This window comes from Uloborus diversus, chromosome 5, assembly GCF_026930045.1.
Source record: "Uloborus diversus isolate 005 chromosome 5, Udiv.v.3.1, whole genome shotgun sequence".
NCBI classification, from domain to species: Eukaryota; Metazoa; Arthropoda; class Arachnida; order Araneae; family Uloboridae; genus Uloborus; species Uloborus diversus.
In genome coordinates this window covers 139,430,077-139,442,304 of record NC_072735.1, presented here as the reverse complement: position 1 = coordinate 139,442,304, position 12,228 = coordinate 139,430,077, and the positions used below count along the sequence as shown (strand labels likewise).

Genomic DNA, 12,228 nt, shown 5'->3' with positions numbered 1-12,228 from the left:
CTTTCTTGATCGTATTTAAAGTTATTAGAATATTCGACTTTGTTTACGACAATATTTTGTGTTATATAGGATGTCAGTACTTAAAATTTAAATTCCTATGTAAAAAATAATAGCGTGACTGAGAGACATGCAAACAGTATCACGTTTACTGATATTTTTTGTTGAAGAATTTGCCACTCTGAAAATATAACAGTCTGATGTCTGAACGATTCAAAGTTCTCTGAAATGTGGAGCCAGCTTTCATACTTATCGATCAAAACTAAAATACTAGTAATTAAAAAAGTAATCAATGAAACACTCCAAAAAAAAAAACCCTAATAATAATGAGCATTTTCAGATACAATCATAAAACCTTGGTGTTTAAAAAGTTTTATATTTCCGTCAGCAGGAAATTCAAGTTTTACTTCAGGAAAAATGCACTAGTACCATTGGAACTTGTGAATATAAAAATAATTTTAGAAACTATATTCAAAGGCACTCGATGGGAGGTCAAGGGAAGTCTCTATGACCTCCTCAAAATTTCCACATTGGGAAATTTTTGTCTGACGATTCGGCAAATTTGGGGACATAATTGTAATGTTGCAATTTTTGAATTCTCGAATGTCCAAATTCCATTAGATATTGTACTTATTGTTGTGCATACTTAATGTGTGCATGCACCAGAATTTTATTAATCGGCAAATATGTAAGTTCCAATTGACAAATTGAGATTATACGCCTTCCCAACATAGTTAAGTTCAGGCCGTGCCTGGCTATATTTTAAAATTTTCAGCTCTTCATTTCTTGTCTGGTAGTGTTTCGTTCTCGTCAAAATTAGTTTTTTAATTTAAAGTAGAATATTTACTTTATTATGCATTGTTTGTCATATTTTATTCGCCTTAAAGGACATGCTCATTTAGAAAAGTAGATGCTAGTGAACTACAGTAGAATTTGAAACTCTGGTAACCTTGAACTCGTCAGTTTCCTTACATTTTAACTTTTAGAACCCTTGGGTTTTAAAGATTGACATCAACGTGTTTATAATGACGACAAAAACTACATTATAAATACTGAAAAGTGGCCGAGCGGTCTGAGTGACTGCTTGACATTGACACACTTGAGGCGGTGGGTTCGACTCCCATCCTCGTTCCGGTTGTACTTTCCCTTCTTTGTGATGTAAATTATTTCATGTGTTGTTTATATGTGTAATAAAATATATCATGCGTAAGGGAGGCAAAACACTCAGATTGTAGTCCTAATCAAAATAAACCTCTGCAATTAAGCACCGAAAGAAAGGAAAAGAAAGAAATACTGAAAAATGTGATTCTGTACTTCACTGTCTTTCACTGCATATAAAAAGTAAAAGTATGTCAGATTGTTATCCGTGTAAAGTGGAAAAATCGGAGAATTTCGTTTGAACTTGTAACGGAGGTTTAAGCCAAAGCCAGGTAAGATCTTTTGCATTTAAATGCGATGGGTTCCTTAGCAGTTGAGTGCTTTAAGGCTGGAGGGATTATTTTCACAATAATAGACGATTTCTCAAGAAAGTCTCCGGTTTGTTTCTTAAAGAAGAAAAGTGAGGTTTAAGAACACTTTGTCAGGTTTCAAAAGAGAACAGAGAGATTTGCGGGAAAGATCCGATAACGGAAAGGAATTTCTGAACTCCCGCTTTGAAATTTACCTTAGCGACCAAACCATAAGAATTGAAAAAAACCAACAAATCCTTCAGTTAACAAAGTAGCATCATAGAACACTATAACTCAACATTAATAAATGGAATTAGGACACTTTTAAGGGAATCGGGTTTGCCTCAGCAGTTTTGAGCCGAAGCAGCTATATGCTACCACTACTTACGGACTAGAGCGGTTTTAAAAGGAAAAACCAAAACCTTTTTGAGCTATTTGGGGGAAGAAAGCCATCTATTAAACACTCCCGTGTTTTTTGGCTGTATTTCGTATATTGGACTTCCAAAACAGAAAATCAACAAATTGGATATGAGAGCTAAACAGGGAGTCATGGTAGGATATGCGTTTTATACGAAAGGTTATAGAATTTGGGATCCCGAAAATCGCGAAATGACAAAAACGCTGAATGTTTAAATCGATGAAAATAAATTCTGGGGGCGTAAAAAATTAACGGGAAACAGAGGGACACAGATTTATTTCACTACTGAGTAAATCTGAAGTAGGAGAAGATTATCCTGAGAATAATAAAATCGAGCATGTGGAGAATTAATAGGGTTAAATAAATACCTAGGCAAAGTAGACAATTCAGGGATATGTATTATTCTATTGACACGACAACGGTTCTAAAGTCTGAATCACGAAGCCGAGGTTTATTGTTCTGAAAATAACATTAAATATGACCCAATATATTTTGATTACACTTGTGATGATAATTCAACAAAAGGATCGGATTCCGATGAAGATAGGGGGGATAATTCAAGTAAGTATTTCTGAAGATGTAATTCCTTCGAGTTTGAAACAAAGTTTGAGAACGCCAGAAAGTGAAGTTTGGCAAAACGCAATGGCTCAAGAAATTCAGGTGATCTGAGAAAGAAACGTTTACGTATTGGTTCCACTGACTGAAAATTTTAGAAAGAAAAAGGAGATAGATGAGGGTTTTGATTTAAAAACAGATGAGCAGAATGAAATAATGCGCTTTAAGGCAAGACTGGTAATTTTAGGTAACAACCAGGTATGGGGGGGGGGGATACTTTTCGCAAGTGTTCTTTCCAGTAATTTCCTTTGATTAAGGCTTTCTTTTCAATTTTTGTGTATAAGCTACATTGGGTCCATTTCCAAGTAGATGATTGCAATGCGTATTTATATGGGAATTTAAAAAGGGGAGATTTGTGAGACAACCTGAAGGGTTTGTCTATCCCTAAAATCTAAATTTTGTCTGTAAATTGAATAAATTATTGTCATTCTGATTCAGATTACACCTCGAATCACGACGACCAGATTTCAATGGCGGGGGAGGGGGAGGGGCTTGTGGTTTTGGATAAGATACGAATAGTATGGTGTAAATTCAAACAAAAATGCGTAGCACTGTCAACGATGGAAGCGGAGTATATTTCATTTAGTGGACAATCTAAGGAAGTTATGCGGATCAAAAGAATTTTATATGAATTAATTGGCTACGAAAAGAAATAAGAATTTTAGATTGATAGATAGTACTTAGTACTGTGACAATCTAGTAGCGATCGATTTTTCTAGCTCTGCAATAGAAAATTGCAGAACTAAGCAGATTGATGTGGATTACCATTTCCTAAGGAACTTGATTGATAAAAATGAATTTGGGATAAAATTTGTCGAAACTAAAAATAATTTAGCTGATTGTTTTACAAAACTTTTCTCTAGGGAAAATTTATGTAAAAATTGAATTGCAATGACATATTTTTCAAAGTATTTTTTTTTTTTTAATTGTTTCAATTATTCCATTATGTTTAAGTTATAATTTGTGCACACAAACGAATGGCTTGTAATATATTTTTTATTTATGTCTTAAAGTATTTCCTTTTTTCCGTGTGCTGGCGTACCAAGAAGGGGGGAATATGCTAGCGAATATTTTGTTCCTGTCCCTCTACGGAGGAAAAAAAATTTTAGTTGATTTAATTTCGAATTTGTGCCCGGTGATATGGTTGCGTTAGGTATTTCGGAAAAATTTAAACTATAAATTTCATTCTAGCCGCCTGAATTCACTTCATTTAAATTTATTCACTAATGCAATATTATTTCTTTGAGTTTAGTGGTATGCAAATGTAAAGAACTACGTAACTTGTGACCAGAATTGAATGGAATAATGGGTTCGTGGCAGTTCGCAGTTGTGTTCCGCTTGGGATTTCAAAGAAGCATCTTGTCTAAACGACGTTGCGATGGTTCACTTAGTGACATGAATGCCGGCAACGGAAGTTTATAAGTATCTCTTTTCATTTATATTTTTGTGTTTCTATTTTTGTATCGGATGTAATTTGTAATCATGAATACTTTTGAGTTTTAGAGCGTTCTTAGGCACTGAACCCTCTCCTACGGCCTGCGTGCCATATTGCTTCCCTGAAGCTGATTTTTGTGGCCCGTTGTCAGGTTCTATGTATCGTTACAATCAAGAACTATGTATTGGAACAATATAAACTAAATTTTATTTCGTTTTGATTGAAATGTGATCGGTCATACAATTCATTATTACTCATATTAAGTCTTGAGCTTTTTAAATTTGTAATTCAATATTAATTTTTGCGGGTAGTTGAATATTAACACTTCCAGAATCACCGGAATATAGAAATTTCTGTTGCTAGAGTTAAATTAGGCGTACATTTCTTTCAGTATTATTATTATTATTTTAATTTTCCAGTAAATTTTAGAACATTGATTCTTTGTTTTTACATGTTATTAAAATCGAAGGAACGAAACAGAATGCTGAGTACTTTATTATTTATTGTACGTATTTTTGTAAAAATTAAAGGAACAAAATTTAAAGCCAACTTCATAATGAGAACAACGTTAAAGATTAAAGTTTAAAGTACGATGTATTAAAGCGTATAAAACTTTCTTCGCATATTCAGACTTGACTTATCAAACAAAATTATAGATTATTTTTATTGTAATGTAAATAAAAAGCAGTTATTTTGCAAATGTGAGCATGTTTAAAACTACAGTAAAAGTGGTGCGGTCTTCTGGCAAACGTTTTCAAGAAGGGTAGCATTGTTTACAACAAGGACGGCGGGCCAAATATGGACTTACAATTAATGATTAGAACTGGCAGTACCAGATTTAATCCACTTTTTGACATGTTTGACGGTTTACTCTTTTGTTAAAAACTTTCAACTTTTCTGACCGATTTTCATTTTCTACTGAACTGACTTTAACTAAGCCATCTTGATTTTGGAAATAAAGAATTTTCTTCCAAATTTCAGGTAAATTCTGAAAAACTTAAAGATAATTTGTGTAAAACCTTTCAAAAGAAGTGCCACTTAAAAAAAAAAATCGCTTTTGGCTTAAATGGGGAGATCGATGGCTGTTCAAAACGAAGGGGGGGGGGGGGCTTCCCATTTTGAAAGACATAGAATATAAATGAAACATCTTAAATTATGCTTAAATATTAAGACATATATAAGATAGAATGTTCTTACGGTATTATTTTATTTCAACTCAAATGACTCTTTTATGTGATTCCTTAGTACTTAAGAAAAAAAACTCCAAAAAATGAAATTTTACCAATGTAGTAACACAATTGTGGAATAAAATATATGAAAAAAAAATATTAAAAAAAAATTAAAGTAAAATATTTCACATTAAGTACAGACAGAGTTCTAAATATTTCTAATAATGGAGAGCTGTCAAAGAAAAAGAAAATGAAGCTGGTATCCATTGAACATAGCTCGAGCTATTTAACAAGTGTTGGAAAGGAATATCGGTTACCAAAAAAAAAAAAAAAAAACCTCGGGAGGGGAGCGGGGTAGAAGAGGCTAGATGCGGTATTCATTGTTTTAAATGAATACCCCAATATTTCCGAATTGGTTGTCCTAAACGTCGACATTGCTCCATTTTCTAAAAAAATATCTCTACCTCATCCTAATTATTGTTTTGAAATAATATATTGCAATACGATAATCTGAAGCTTATTCTAAGAAGAAACTAGTTTCAAGTTTTATTATCTTTAAAACTTTTTTTTTCTTTAGGCCAAGATGCTAGCTTTCCCATATTGGACAACTTTCCGCTGTTTTTTTTTTCTCTTAACTTATAGAAGGAGTTATTCTCCCGATCACTTCAGTTATCTGATCGAAACAAACAAACATTATTCTTAATCAACAGTCTTATATAAATTACAAAATCCTTCAAAATACCGAAAATTACAAGGATTTTTTAAAAATATTATTTCAGGAACCAGTATGAGTGCATTTCTTTACATGAAAGATAATATGTAATATATTATTTTCTTTCTTTTTTATTTTTTGAGTTCTTATGTAAAGTATCCAGATTAGGTATACTTTAATTAAATATTAATAACCACCTCTGCAAATGCGTAGTTTGCAAATTGCTGCCAAACAATCAACGGTTCAATCACAATTTAGGTATATGTTGAGCGGTTTCAAAATAAAAGCAATTTCCAAGGCAATTTCAGATCATTCAGAGTCATAATTTTAATCATTTTAGGACGTATTTTTATACCTACATAATTTGATTTTTCCATGTATGTTTTTTGGTGTCCACAAGTTTTATGAGATTCTAACAATTTTTATTTTGACAGATGCTTTCATAATATAAATTCTAATGATGGTGCCTAAGTCGGGAAAGATGTCACAAAGAAGAATCAAGTTCGTGATGTAAAAATGTCGTGATAAAAAGTCATGTAAAAATGTTCGTGATGCCTTGAAAAAATTAGCATTCGATTTTAAATGAATTTCTGTAATTTCACTGTAAAAACGAGTAATCTATATTTATAGGTAATGTATACGAAATAAAATAATTTTGCAATTTTTAATGGTGTGAATGTTTCGTTTTTTCTCATGAAAACAGTATAACATAATATAAAGTTATATAATTTTTGGAGTAGTAAAACTAATTTTTAACTTTCAATACTAGTACTCATGAACCTGACAGATTTTATTATACCGAGTAAAAAACTGTTTCTGTTTAATAGCTCTGGAATCTTGAACTGTCACATATTTATTGTTTTCATTTATGTAAACTTTAAAAGATCAATAGGAAAAAGTATTATCTAATCTATAATAATCAGTATACAATAAAAACCATTCTGTGCAGTCTAAATGCTGAATACTGCACATATAGTGTGAAATACAATTAGTTTGTCAGTAGTATTTCTCAAATAAAGTAGGTCCAAGTGCAACTTATAATATTAAAAAAAGAACAACACTGAGAAAATAATCTATTTTACCAGAAAAGGAAAATAAATGCAGAGAATTGCATGCATAAAGTTAAAATAAACTTAAAGTTATAATGGATTGCATACTGCAAAGCATTTCCCACGTTATGCTGCACATTTAAGCAACTCAATAATGCTGGAAGTGAAAAAAAGTACTTTTAATGAAAATACGATGTAGTATTTTCAGTTATATATAAAAACCTTCTCATTTTTACTACCTTCATGGATCAAAAAGTTTTGTTTTTTGAAAAGGCTATAACTGTTCTTAAAATAAAGCTTCAGACCATATTTTGCAATTTCCTTCTATTTGTAAATTTTTAAGTTTGCAATAGTTTTCTGTAGAAATGAAAATGCGCCACTTTTTCTTCTTTAACAGGTGTTTATAAAATATAGAGATAGGGCATTGATTTATTTTGTGTACAATGAAATTAATATCAATAAAACATTTAGCAGCAGTTAACTATTTTTATGTAAAAGGCTTTTATATTTCTTTACTTGTCGCTTTTCATAGCCTAAAACATTATTTTTCTGTTGAAAAACTTTAGAAAAGGATCAGATTTCGTATGTAGGCTGATTTCTACAACGTACTTACGGAATCAATTGCTTTACTTTTCTATATTGGTCTTCAGCTGTAAAAGCAGTGATTTCGGCTATGAAAAAGAGAAAACGATAGGGTGAAAAAATCCTTTTGCATAAAAATTGATTACTATTTAATTTATGGTTTACTGCTGTTAATTTTACTGTACAAATCATTTATAAAACCGTATACTACTGCTGCTTTTATGGCGCAATTCAGTTGATTCCGCAGCATAATACTGCTAACTTTACAGTTTGATACTGTTAATTTTGCAGGGCAATTCCGTTACAAAACAGTATATTACTGTTAATTTTACATATTATCTCTGTTAAATTTACAGGTCAAGTCATTCCTAAAACAGTATATTACTGCTAATTTTACAGTTTGATACTGTAAGTTTTACAGGGCAGTTCTATTGAAAAGCAGTATATTACTGCTAATTTTACAGTTAATCATTGTTAATTTCACAGGGCAACTCCATTAAAAGACAGTATATTACTGCTAATTTTACAGTTTATCGCTGTAAATTTCACAGTAAAAGTCTGTTATAAAACAGTATATTACTGCAAATTTTACAGTTTAGAATTGTAATTTTTGCAGTTTTTCTTTGGAATGTGAGCTGCCAGTATTTTACTGTAAAAACAACAGCTTTTTTTTTGCAGTGTGTGTACTACCACCTAATAGAATCACATGCTTTAAAGTGCATAAAGTTGTATCCTATTGACTTCAATCATGGACTTGGACATCATATACGTTCATTAAGCTTAGTTGTTCTGTAATTCGCTATTACAATAGCGTCCCATACATTAAATTTTTATCTGATATTGGCGCATATTAGCGTCCAGTGGAAACCATCAAAGTGTCCTACGAAAGCATTGTATACGCACAGCGAAAAGTATCGGCGAGGTTTACAAGTATTCCAAGTAGTTAGTAATGAGAGTTTTCATGTCGGTGTAGATTACTAACGCGAGTGCTAAGCATTCAATTTGAAAGTTTGAAATTGGTCAAAAAGGAACTGAAAAATCGTTATCACGTTTAAATATGTTAATCAGTTTTTCTTTATAAGCATTGAAAACAAAATATTAAAAGATGACTTTCCAGACGTAATTGATGCTTTTTTTTGAAATGTCAACACAGTTGTATCGAAACATAATGTTTTCATGGATTACGTTTGTTGAACTTTACATCTATAACACCAAGTTCCATAAAAGGTTACAAAATGTTTTTCATTAGGGGCTCATGGGTCCTTGAAATCTTTCAAGCGTTCCTGTCACTCTTTTCTAACCCTTTGACTGCAATAGCTGCATATCTGCATCCAGCAAGAACCACCCTGGAGCAGGCTATAGCTGTATATGCGTGTGCATTGGAAGGCATAAGTGTAGAAGAGAATGGTTATTGCCGAGATACATATTACGCAAAAAGTCTTTAACTCTTTGCAAACGCTACTGCTCGCGTCATGCCGCTCAAGCGAGTCGCTTCAAATTACAACAGTGAAATCGTTAGTATTCACTAATAATCACAAGTAAGTTCTTCAGTAGATCAGTGACTTTATCAGTGAAGAAGTGAATCACTGATTATCATCGCATTCATCATGTGATGTAAAACAAAAACTGGAAATTGTTTTAATAATTTGCCGTTAGCTAATTAACAATTCATTGAAACTATCATCAGCTTACAGAACTCATAATTTGCATATAACCTCAAATCAAGGAAAAGAAAATTAGTTTTCACGGAAACATGCACAGGATTTTCAAAAAGGTTCAAAATAATACTCTTACCGCGAATCAGATTTTTTGCACAATGGTCTGTAAGTGTCGAATAACTATGTACATTTTTATCAATCCAATAATAGTGCTCGGCAAAACACTTATTACCCAAATCTCTAAATTTTCATAAAGAGGTTACAAAAATATGCACTACATTAATATTTCATCAGGATTTTTGTTGTGTTTACAACTTAAAATTTTTGAATTCTGTTACCTGTTTTAGGTGTAACAAATTCTCAAAAACTTTGTTGTTTGTTCTTAGATTTGAAACAGATTTGAGTACAAAATTTAAGATTTTTTTCCAGGAATCAAGCTATGAGCGTTTTCAGTATTTATCCTGCTATGCTATTTTACCATCCACCAATTTCAAACACTAAGCCCAATATCTTAAGTGATAGATATATGGCAAGTTGTCACAGAAAACTTGGTAAATGTAAAACACAAAATAAATCCCTAACAGGAAGTTCTTTCCAATGGTAGTCATTATTTTGGAATTCAAACAAATGTACCAAAAAGGAGTTTTTGTTAAACATCAAAGAAACTGTGAACTCACTGTAATTATAAGTTTATATTTAAAAGCTCTTTCTAATTTCTTAGAAACATAAATCTATATTTTAAAACCAATAGCTAATGTCTAAACATATGTAGCTATATTTCAAAATTATATCTGATGACTATATTCTGAAATGTAGATCAATTATCCGATTTAAAAGCCCTTTTTAAAACTTGAAAAAATTCAAAACCATTTTAAAACGTTTATCCAGAGTTAATTAAAAAGATAAAAGCAAACACCTTGTGTTAGAGATAAGCCTTGAAACCTAGTAATGATCATCCTTTCCGCCTCGAGGCAACAAAAAATTTACTTTTGACTTGTGGCAACAGCGTAAAAAATAGAATAAGGTTTTGTTTAATAAGATTAAGGTGATATCATAAGAATTTGGCCATTTTAATTGAAAGAATTTAACTCAGATAAATGTAAATAAAGTCAATAAATGTGTTTTTTTAATACAAGCTTTTTCTTTCAAGAACGTCATGAACTTTTATATTACTGCGTGGACAATTGGCTCAAAATTAAGTAAAAAATGTGTTACGAGACGGTAACACCTTGACTGTCCAGAAGCCATAAACAACACATATAATTCTTTTTATACGTGTTATAAATATTCTTGGTTATATATATATATTTCAAGAAATGTTCATACTTTTACCGTATATTTGAGCAGAGAAAAAGTACTAAAAAAGGCGTGTTTTTCCGAAATACTTGAAGATTTTTCCATTATATTAAATTTTAATGCCAAAACATTGTGTAACTGGAAAGTTCCAACTCAGAATAAAGCCAAGTAAAACTATTTCTTAAAAAACAAGCATGAAATATCGTAGCATATTTATTCATTGAAATGAAATATTTGCAGGTAAAATTCGTGAATATATAATTTCCTTACAAACGCCGCATCGAAAAAGGAAAACGCATTCATTTTGGGTGATAAAAACGGTATTCAAACAAAGTTTTAGAAATATTACTGGATAAATGCACGAAGGAAGAAATGATTGCTCCAATAAAACAAAATAGCTTCGAAGAAATAAATTGCTTCCCGTTTCTCTAATGCCAGAAGAGTGAGTTTTATCCCGCTGTAAATTTGAAAGAAAATTTCCGAAAGCGAGAGTTAAGTACAAGTACATATTTTATCAAAAGAACTCTTAGAGGTAAATTAGTTTAAAATGAAAATGGTTTTAAATGAAAATATTTTTTTTTCGTCGGCATTTTAAGTTGAAAACACTAAAATGTTTGTAATGAGAACAAGAATAACTTAAACATTATTTTAATTAGTTAGTAATTAAAAGAATTTACATTAGTTAATAATTAAAACACATACAGTTCAGAATTATATTTTAAAGGTTGAATAATTGAAAAAACAAAATTTAAATTCAGTGCTAAAACTTAACCTCAACTTAAATACTTTTTTTTTTGCTTAAAATCAGAATAAAAACCTCTAGTACAAAAATGACCAATTCGTTTTTTACTTCAATTCTTTAAATCTTCTTTTCCATTCAAATCAACATTTTTTAATGTATGGAACCCGATTTGGTTTAATATAAATTGACATGCCATTGTAAGTTCAAAATTAGCTGCCGCTATTGACAACAGGGAGACTAAATAAGAACTAAAAGTATGATATAAAAAATTATATATCAATCACTACTCTAAGCCCTCAATAACCCTAACTGTCCAGTCCTAATCTACATAAAAAAAGGCTAAAATCACAAAGCACTATGTAGTTTTAACTATTTAATATGTTTTTTGGGGGTAGTGTAAATCGTAGTTTGCAGTTTTAAAAAACCTTCGCTAGATGCTTAATAAGGAAAAACAACAATATTTTTGGATTTATTTATTTATTTATTTTTTTGTGTGTTTTTCATTCTTAATTTTTAGATTATGCAACTTTTGATAATAAATGAACACCATTTAAACTGTACAAACACTTAAATTACCGTAATTGAAAGTTTAACTTCAATTTAAAAAAAAAATGTTTCATTCAGTGCTTATTGTCCACGTGTTCAAAAAAAGAGGCTACTAGTGAAATTGTTGCTACTGGCTACTTTTGACTAATTTTCTTCAGTTTTGTTCTTTAACGCTTTTCTCTCTCTCTCTCTCTCACTGTGTTTTTTTTTTTTTTTTCATTAACAATTTTTGTTTTCTACTGAACGCTAAAAATTTTCTATAAGTTCTCATTTTTTGTTACAAACTGCTGATTTTTCACTTAAATCATGTTACTTATCAATCAAATATAAACATAGACGTTTATCCTAAAACTAATTAATGGGAATATTGAGAAGTAAAATAAATATTTTGAAACTTATCTGGAGAAGAACTAGTTTTATGTGAACACTTGAAATTTGTTCTTTTATCAATTTTAGATTTTCACGTTCACCGAAAAAAAGAAATAATAATGGTTCTTACGTAAAAAGATTTCATCATTTAGTATTGTGCTATAATGAACAATTACATTTATTTATTTCCCC

The 12,228-nt window shown here is 30.7% G+C and overlaps 1 protein-coding gene across 1 annotated transcript in view; it reads right to left on the bottom strand.

The window, feature by feature from the left end:
* Positions 1 to 12,228, bottom strand: part of LOC129222864 (potassium channel subfamily T member 1-like) — a 368,024-nt gene that overhangs the window by 164,606 nt on the left and 191,190 nt on the right. The window lies entirely within an intron of this gene.